The sequence below is a fragment of the Physcomitrium patens genome, chromosome 17 (genome assembly GCF_059467195.1).
Source record: "Physcomitrium patens ecotype Gransden chromosome 17, ASM5946719v1, whole genome shotgun sequence".
Taxonomy (NCBI): Eukaryota; Viridiplantae; Streptophyta; class Bryopsida; order Funariales; family Funariaceae; genus Physcomitrium; species Physcomitrium patens.
This window is the reverse complement of record NC_143426.1, coordinates 3743450-3753855: the sequence shown is the minus strand read 5'-3', so window position 1 is coordinate 3753855 and position 10406 is coordinate 3743450.

The following is a 10406-nucleotide window of genomic DNA, read 5'->3' as shown; positions in this document are numbered from 1 at the left end:
TTGATTAAAATTTATATAATTTAATTGGAATTTATTTAAGATTCTATTTGAATTGTTAGGAATTTTTTTATTGTAAATTCTATTTTATCTTCTATAATGAGGTGTTTAGTGCATGCTCAAGCAAACCTCATGGAATAAAACAACATGTTAGAATTCTTATAGAACATCACTACAAAGCTCTTAATTAAATAATATATGTAGAGGCAAAGGTAAAATCTTTTTCACTCTTGTCAATTCTTTTCTTGCTACTAGTCTAGTTTTAGGAATTTTTAGTTTTTTAATCTATAGAAATAGATATTTTAGTCTCTTTTTAAAGATATGTATTTACTTATTTTTATTTTTATCATCTCTTTTTGAAAAAAAATTTACTTATTTATTTACATTCTTAGAAAATTTGTTCTTAATAAATTTATAAGAGTACACATATATTATCAAAATTTTATCTTTTCTTGATTAAAAGTAGATTATCTATTTTTATTAATAAGACATTATCATGTAATAACATGGCTATTAAGTGAAAGAAAAAAAAAGTATTTTATTATAGAAGAGCCTAGTTAAAAAGATATAGTAAAATAATATAGATAAAAGATAGGCAAGTAATAAAAACTTATAATATTAAAACTATATTTTAAGAAAATAGATTCTAATTAATTTTTATAACCATAAATAAAGAAAAATAAGGTATATTAGAATAATAAAGAATATATGCATATGTAAGAGGAAGTTAGGAATTGAATTTAGCAAAAATTACCTCAAGAAAATAAGAATTGATATCTGGAGAGTATCAATTGCCAATCAAGGTAGAAATCAAATTTCAAAATACAAAACCAAGCATCTATTTTTTTTTTGAGATTTTTTGGCAAATCAAAAAGTAAGATTTGAGAGCAGACCAAGCTAAACTTCTTTGAGTCTTAATTTTGAAGGATTTGAGTTTGTAATGATTATATAAGAACTTTGCAAAGTTAAGATTATTTGGGTGACTCTAGTTTTCTTGAAATAATATAGGATTAATATTTTGGATAATTTTGTGAGATTTTTAATAGATCTATGGATAAAAAATTTTAGATTTGTAAGTATAGTTGTGCTAAATGTGTGCTATGTATTGAACCTTAATTAAATGGTTAATTGAAGATTATTGAAGTTCAAATGGGTTGAGGTCTCAAAAATTGGAGTTTCAAGGTCAATGAGAATTTTAAGATGTTCAGCAATTTATCAATTGGATTCAAATAAAACTTATTTTTATAGATAGTAGATTTAATTTTCAATATTTTTATAAATTTTGAGAATAATTCAACAATTTAAGAGGGAGATATAGGTGCTAGGAGCTTGGCATCAAAGTTGGAAAAGGAGGCCATCCAACATCCAAATGGAATATCTTATATTTCTTTTAATTAATAAGTGCAATTGATCTTATTTTTTTGTACTTGTTTCTACTTAAATTGTTATAGAGTATGCAAATTTTGAGTCAATATCAATAGTTTAATTATTAATTATTGAGATTTTAATCTATTATAGGATTTGGTCTAAGATTTGATTAGGATTGATTTCGGATTTTATTAGGATTTTTTGAAGATTATATTAGGATTTAGTTAGGATTCACTTAGATTTTTATTTTTAATATTTCTTTAAATTTTTTTTATATTTTTTTAAGATTTTTTAATTACATATATTTCTTTAAGGTTAATTATGATTTTTTTTTTTCTTTTGTAAGTTCTTTAAGATTCTTTTGGAATTCAATTAAAGATTGATTAAATTTTTTATAATTTAATTGGAGTTTGTTTAGGAGTCCATTAGAGTTGTTAGGATCTTCTTGTTGTAAGTTCCATTTTTCCTTCCACAACTATAAACTTAATACATTCTCAAGAAAACTTCACAAAATACAATAAGATAAGCATATAAAATTTTTTAAATTACCTACTTCTAAATTGATATTTTTTATAAAAAAATTCTTTATTTTTAGTCTTCACTTTTATTTTTCTTTAGTAATATTAAAAATCTTTTTTCTTATTATATTTTCATATATATAGTTATAATATATATTACTACAGAAAAATTAATATTACTAAAGAAAAATAAGATATAATAACTATACATAGCAGAGCTTGTTGAGATGAAGAGTATAATGATACAAATGTAAAAGAAAATGAAGAAGTTACTACTTGTAATCTATTAACTAAATCTATTACTACAAGAAATAAAAAAATTAGCAAATGAAAATATAGATATTATTGGAGCTACTTCATTATCTATACCAAATCATATTCATTTACTTATAGTAGAATATTGTTCAAGTATTATACAACTAAGAATTGACTTGTCTTAGCATTTTAATGGCACAAAATCAAAGTTTTGGAACTTCGTTAATCAAATAAAATTGATAATTGAACTTCAATTCTAAGGCTATCTTATTCTAAGATTATTAGTTAGATTTATTAAAATGCTACTTTTAGATTTTACTTAATCATTATTTTATCTTTTTCTGAACCATAAGATCTAATATTAAATAATTTAGAGGATTTTTTGATAGAATTTTGATCCATATATAGAAAATATAATATAATTCATATTACAATTAGTAAGATTTATATTTTATAATAAAATAATTGATCAATAATATTATATACTTCATAATTTTAAAAACTTACAATTAATATGAATTAGAATGATGTTACATTGATGAACTAAATTTTATAGATCATAATATAAAGTAAAAAAATTGATATTGAGCTTACTTAGCCTTTAGATATTGAATCAAGAAATTAACTTTATTGTGAAGCATAAAAATTGGCTTTTTGAATTTTAATTTAAAAGTTTCTTAAATAAGCCTCAATATTTTTATAATTTATTGGTAATACCAAAATCTTCTTCACATATATTTCAAAGTGAAAGACATGCAAATCAATATTGTGTATTTGAAATATCTTACTAAATAAAAAAAGTTTTATTATTGTTAAAAAATATTATATTTATATTTTAGAAAATCTAAGCACATTATTTAATATTATCTAAAGAAGCAATATAACCACAAAATAAAGAGTATGATTGCCAAAAAAGATGATATGTTAGAAAAAAAATTTGTTTAGCTACAAAAGAAAATATGCCACTAAAATCTTATATAACACCTATTTAAAGTTTTATTCTCTTTAGAACCTTTTCTTTATTTTATAATAGATATTTGTTTAGGACATAAAAATTCCAAAGGCTTTATTTTACTAAATTTAAGAACTTCAACTTATTTTTTTAATGAAGAATTAATTAAAAGATATAACATACATTTAATAAAAAAACTAAATTTATACATGTAAAAGTCATAGTTGGTTGTTTTTTTTTTTAATTTTTGGAGATATTATCCATAAAATCTTTCTTATAGATGTAGCAATAAATAGTTATAATATCTTTGTGATATTTAATATAATTAGATCTTAATTTAATTTAGTGATTTTAAATTTTTTGTAGCTAAATAAATAAAATCATCAAATAAATAAGATTTTTAGTAATTCTATTTTTTCTCATAACACAACGTAAACTTTTGTTATCTAAGTAAAAATTCATAGGTCTTATATAACCAAATCCTTATTAGTAGGTGTAAGAGCTTTTATATATATTACAAAAAATATATCATCTTTGTTATCTATGCAATATTTATCTTTAATAGAAAAAATACTTTAGATAGCATTATAAACAAGTATTAAGATTATTAAGATATTTTTTAGAAAAAAAATACAAATATTGTTTGTAGGCATTGTTCTTATAATTCACTAATTGGTCTCTAAGAATGAGCTCAATTGCCATTTGGATCAATCTATAATTTATCATAAAATGAATGGTTACACCTAATAAATACATTAGCAATAATATTACTAAGAATTTCATAAGCAATTCAAAATTATCGGCAAAAGCTTCGATCTTGTTTATTAAAAAAAAAAAAAAAAAAAAAAAAAAATGATTACTATAGATGTCAGTGGATTATCAAGGACTCAATAAGATTACCATCAAGAAAAGATATATCTTTAATATCAAGACTTCTTGATTAATTGAATGAATTAAAGATCTATAAAAAAATATATCTATAAATATCATATAATTTGGTACATATTTAAAAAAGAATAAATAAAAGATTAGCTTTTAAATGAAGTATGGATAATTGCTTTTTGAACTTATAGATATACCAATTGTTTTTAAATATCTAATAAATAATTTCTTTCAAGAATTTTAAAATGATTTTTTTTTTGTTATCTAAAAAAAAATTTAATCTATTTTAAGAACATAAAAGAATATAAATTTTATGTTTGTCATATATTATACAAATTTAAAAATACAAGATTATATGCTAAGATAAAAAACCATGTATTTTTTATTATTCAAATTGACTTATTAGAATACATTATTTTAAATGATAGCCTTGTAATGGATCTTAAAGTTGTTTAAGCTATCATGGATTAGAAGATTCTAAGAACTATAAGAAATATCCAATGCTTTTTGAGATTTATTAATTACTATTAATTTTTTATTAAGATTTTTAAAAAATAAATTGCAACTCTATTTGTACATTTAACTTGTAAAGACAACCTTGAGTCGAATAGAAAAAAAAAATTAAAGCTTTAAAAATAATTTTTATTTTTTTACCAATTTTATATTATATCAATTTTTTTAAAGAATTGACTATAGAAAAATTCACATTAGATTTTTCTTTGGATAAATTATTGTCAAAAATAAGAATAAATAAAAACTTCACCTAATAATTTTTCATTCAAGAAAATTTTTAACAGCCAAGATCAATTATAAGATCTATAGTAAAGAATTATTTTTAATTGTGGATTCATTTTAAGAATAAAATCATTATGTAGAAGATATTTTTAGTCTAGTGATTCTTTAAAAAGATTACAAGAATCTTGATTCTTTCATATCAATATGTATCTTAAATTGTTGGCAAGCTTATTGAAGTACATCCTTATTAAGATTTAAATTAAAAATAATTTATAGAAAAAAAAAATAAATAAATAAAAAGAATAAGATTTATCAAATTTTTATTTTAAATGATCTAATCTTATACCAAAAGGAAAAAAATTTAACTTTTGATTAATAAAAAATTATTATTTTTATCCTATAAATTTTTTATGTTTTAGCTATAAAATCAATATTGAATATTAATTCAATTTTTTTTAAGTAAGTTCAATTGAAAAATCTTCAAAGTTTTTTATTGTATTAAAATCAATTCTTTTAAATCTCATAGTATTTTTAATTTTGAATTAAAAAAAATTGTTTTATTTCAAAAGATATTTATATGTTCTAAAAGGTGAAACATAATTAGCAGTTTTTTAAGCTCATTATGAATTCTCAATTATAAGACATTTTGCATACAATAATATCTTAGAGCTAAAATCAAGATATTTTTGGTGGTCTTAAATATAGAGGCTATTTAAGACTTTGTATAAATATGTGAAATTTATTTAAGATAAAAAAAAATTCTATCATTGATCATACAAACTTTTTCAACATCAATCTATATTAGAATAATCATAATCTTTTGTTTCTATGGATTTTATTATAAATCTTTTGATCTCAAGTTCTTACAACTTAATATTTATGATAGTAGATTATTTCACTAAAATGCCATATTTTGTATCATCTACAAAAACTATCCTAAGTAGAAATATAATTAAATTTTTCTTTGAGAATATTTATTACTAACTTGAATTATTAAGGAATATTATATCAAATAAAGCAACTCAATTTTTATTAAGGTTTTGGAGAATCCTCTTTAAAATATTGAAAGTAGCCATAAAACTATCTTTGATTTTCTATCCTCAAATTGATAGACAAATAGAACAAATAAATCAAATTTTGGACCAGTCTTTGAAATATAACATCAACTACCATCAAGGTGATTGAACTACTCTTTTTTTATTGATAGAGTTTTTTTTTTATAATAACATAATACATTCTTTTATTTGATAAGTAATTTTTTGATTATTTATAATAATCAATTATAATTTGATACTTTTGACTTCTCAAAAGTTGGTAATCTTATAGCAAAAGATTTATCAAAATATTTATTAAAGTTTTATATAATAATAAAATTACAATTGAAGAAAGTTCAAGAACAACAATACATCAACATATATGCCTATTACAAAGAACAACCTATTCCATGTTGGCTACCTAAGATATGATTATTTTTTTGTAATATCAAAACTAATTGTGCTCGTAATAAGTTAGATTATTGTAGACTTAAATCATTTTTTATTTATAAAAAAATCAATCTAATTGCATATTAATTATATTTTTAGAATCTATGAAGATTCATCTTATATTTTATATGTCTCTTATTGAACCATAAAAAACAATAAATATTCCAAAAAAAGACAAATACTACTTTATTTTGTAGAAATGAATAATGATTAAGAATTTAAAATAGAACAAGTTTTGGATTCAAGGCAACACTAAATTAGGTTGAAATATCTTGTATACTAGCATGGATATGGTATTAGTGAATATATATAGGATCCATCTAAGAATCTTATAAATACAACAAAATAGAATAATGATTTTTATTAATAAAATATTTAAAAGTTAAGGTGATAAATTAAGTAATTTTTTATTATTAAAGAAAAAAGATTTAGTAAAAATTATAAATAAGATTTAGTTAATAATTTTTATATATTTTTGGTACTAAAGAGATAGAGAATAAAAAATCAATAAATTCAATTCTAAAGCTATTAATTATTGATTTACAAGATATGATAATGTAATTGTAATAGTCTTCAAGTCAAAAAATTAGAAATAAATTCCTTAAAAAATAAAATGTTTTATTTTAAATAAATAGAGAGATATAATATGTTTGATAATATATGTGATTACTACTTCTTGTCGAGCTTATACTTACAAAAATAAAATGGCGATATCACATACATACATATTTACTTAGATAAAAGGAGTTAGATAGAAGTAAATAAAAGCAAGTATATTCAATAATATCTTATGGAGAAGCTTCTTAGAAGCTATATAGACTTAAATTTGACTTTAAATGTGTTTATAGGTAATTAATAGGTTAAAAACTTGACCAATAAGTTGGCTACCTATTGCACATGTTGGTGAATTGTGGTACAAGTTAGGCACATGTTGAAAGACCTACACAATGTTGCTACATAGTTCCAAGTTAGATTTTATATATAGAGACAAGAGTGAAGTTTTGTTCATTCTTATCAAAGCCTTTCTTATTCATTGTTTTATTTCAAGAGTTTTTAGTCTCTTGTATTTGATAATAGTTATTTTAGTCTGAATATTAAAGTAATTATCTATTCTTTTTTAGTAATACAAAAGTGTACTAATCCTTTGATTCTTTGAAATTCATATCTTTGACACTTTATAAGTTATATAATAGATGTATAAGTAAACATTTGTATAATTATAAGCATAAATATATTGGATGTATTTGTGAAACTATACTTAATTAATTGGTTATAACAAAGCTTATTGAAACTCAAGTGGATTAGAGTCTCAAAGTTTGAATTTTCAAAGTCATTGAAGATTTTTTTGGCATTACGCTATTTGTTGGTTAGATTGAAATGAGTTTTTTTTTTTTTTGAATTGATATTTGAGATAGTTTCAAATATTTATGCAAACTTAAAGAGCAAGTAAACATTTTAAAAAAAATCTATTGATGCTAGAAGATTGAAATCAATATTAAAAAGAAAGATATCTGATACTAAAATAAAATAAGATTTAAAAAAAAATAAGATTAATTTTCTTTAAATTTTGTGTATATTTTTAATTGAAATATTAAAAAATTAAAAATTATTAAATTATAATTGATATTTATTGATTTTTTAAATTTATTATAAAAATTATTTAGGGTTGGATTAGGATTTTTTAGAATTTATTTTAAATTTAGTTAGATTTGATTAAAATTTATCCTAAATTTGATTAATATTTATTCTAGATTTAATTAATATTTATTTATTTTTAAAAATTTTAATTAGGATTTAATAAGATTTTTATTAGGTTTTAATTAGAATTTATTTGAAAATTCTTTAAGATTAATTTATGATTTTTCTATGATATTTTAGGATATACTAGAATTTCTAAATGATTTCTATTGGTTGATTATGATTTATTTAAGATTTGATTAGAAATTTTATAGATCGTTTAAGATTTTTTCAAAACTTATTAGAATGTGATAAGATATTTATAGGATTTTTTAAAGATTAATACGGTGTATTCAACATAAGTGAAAGCTTATTTAATTTGTTCAAGATTACAAAAAAGATTTCTCTAAACACCTTGTATATAGTTTTTGAGTTATAAATCAAATTTCAAGACAAGATCGAATCATTCTAGAGTAAAATGTCAAATACATTCTTAGACTGATATTTATATAACATAGCACTGCTTGTGCAAGGCCTTGTCCAACCCAGCTTTTTATTCTAACATACTCATAAAATAGAAATGAAGTTGAAGAGAAGAAATAATAATGAACTAAATCAAAAAAATCATAGTAAGATAATAATTAATTAAATCATTAATATTAGACTACAATGTAATTTCTAAAAAATCTAATTAACTAATATAATTACAAATGTGAAAATAATCAACCACCTTGTTATTGGAAGGGTTATTTTTACATTTTTTAAATTGAATGTTTTATGATTTTATTAGGTTTTATTAGTTTTTTAAAATGATAATTACTTAAACTTTGATAGGTTTTTAATTTCTTAATATATAAATCATTAAGTAATTATAATAAAATCTATGTTATTATTTAAAATAAGATTCAAAATCTATAATTTTTTCAATAAAATAGGTAATATTTAGACTATATAGTTTAATCATGTAATTCGAAAAAAACTTAAAAATTAAAAATATATTTCTTAATATTATAATTTGGATTAGATAATATTTATAAAAATTAATTTTATTTTTAGTTTTAAACTTTAAAATCAAAATTTATTCTTACAAATGTTAGATTTTAGCAACTATAGAATCTAAAATAGGTATTTTAATTTAATCATAGATTACATTTAAAACTTACTTTAAATATGAACTTACTTTAACTTTTTAAGATTTTAAACCTACAATCAGAACTAAGATAAATCCAATTTTAGGATCAAAAAATTAATCTTTTAAGATTCATATGTATTTTATAAGTTTTTAAAATATTCTTAGAACTAAAAAATTTTATATAATTAAGAAGAATAGAATTATATAATATACTTAAATGATTTTATTAGTTTATTCAGTAAATACAAAAAAAATTATGATAAGATCTAACCTATTATGAAATCAATTTTATAATCTTAATCAATTAATTAGTAAAGGATAATTAATAATTATATGTTAATAAACATCTATTGATCAAAATTTATTTAATAGATAGTCACTTTACTCTAAAGATAATCTAGAGATTATTTTAATTTTTGTGTCTAAATAATTGCGTAATCATTATATTGCCTAGCTATATTCAAATTCAAATAAAACTTTATCAATCATATAAGTAAATTTATTTTATTTTATTCTAGCTAAAAATATTATTTTAATTTAATATATTGGTCTTAAATCATTTTAATAAAAAGATAGAAAAATATTTTTGAAATTATTTTTAAAGAAAAGCTCTACTTTTATATAAAGTAACATTAATAATTAATTAGAAGTATGTAAAAAGTTTCAAAATTTTATGATTTTGATATGTAATGTTTTTATATATGAAAATTTGGCTTAACAATTATTAGCATCAAAGTTGAAGATCTATACACCACAATATGAAAATAAATTATTATGCTTCTTTTATTGTAATTAAACATATTTTAGAAAGTCTTTAAATTGGGCATAGTGTACTTATTTCTTTATTTTTTTATATTTGGTATTTGGTACCATAAACCTTCCAATCTAATACATAAGATAGAATTATTAAAAAAGTAAAGAAATAAAATAATTAATCACAAGATGAAAAAAAAAGAAATTAAATCAAATTAATTCAAATATCTATGTCAATTAATCAACTTGCATTTTTGAGAAAGAAAACTTTCAATATTCAAATATTAAATTTGATCATTCACAAACTTACAATTGTATTATAGTATTTGGTATTTTTGAGTTGTAAAATCTCAAAAACACTATACTAATTCTTCTACAAATATTTAACTCCAGAAGTTCACTAATTTATGTAACATGTGTTTTCTTAACAAAAAGGTTTATATTTAATATTTTCGAAAAGAATGTTTTGCAAATTAAGCCATGTTTATTACTAAAGTATGCCAAAAATTGGATAAAAAACTAACTCTCTCAATTGATCAAATATTCTACATGAAATGTGTAAAAATTTAGTGACTGAAAATTCGAGTTTATTTTGAATTTATGATTATCTCAAGTATGTATATATATATATATATATATATATCAAAACTTTT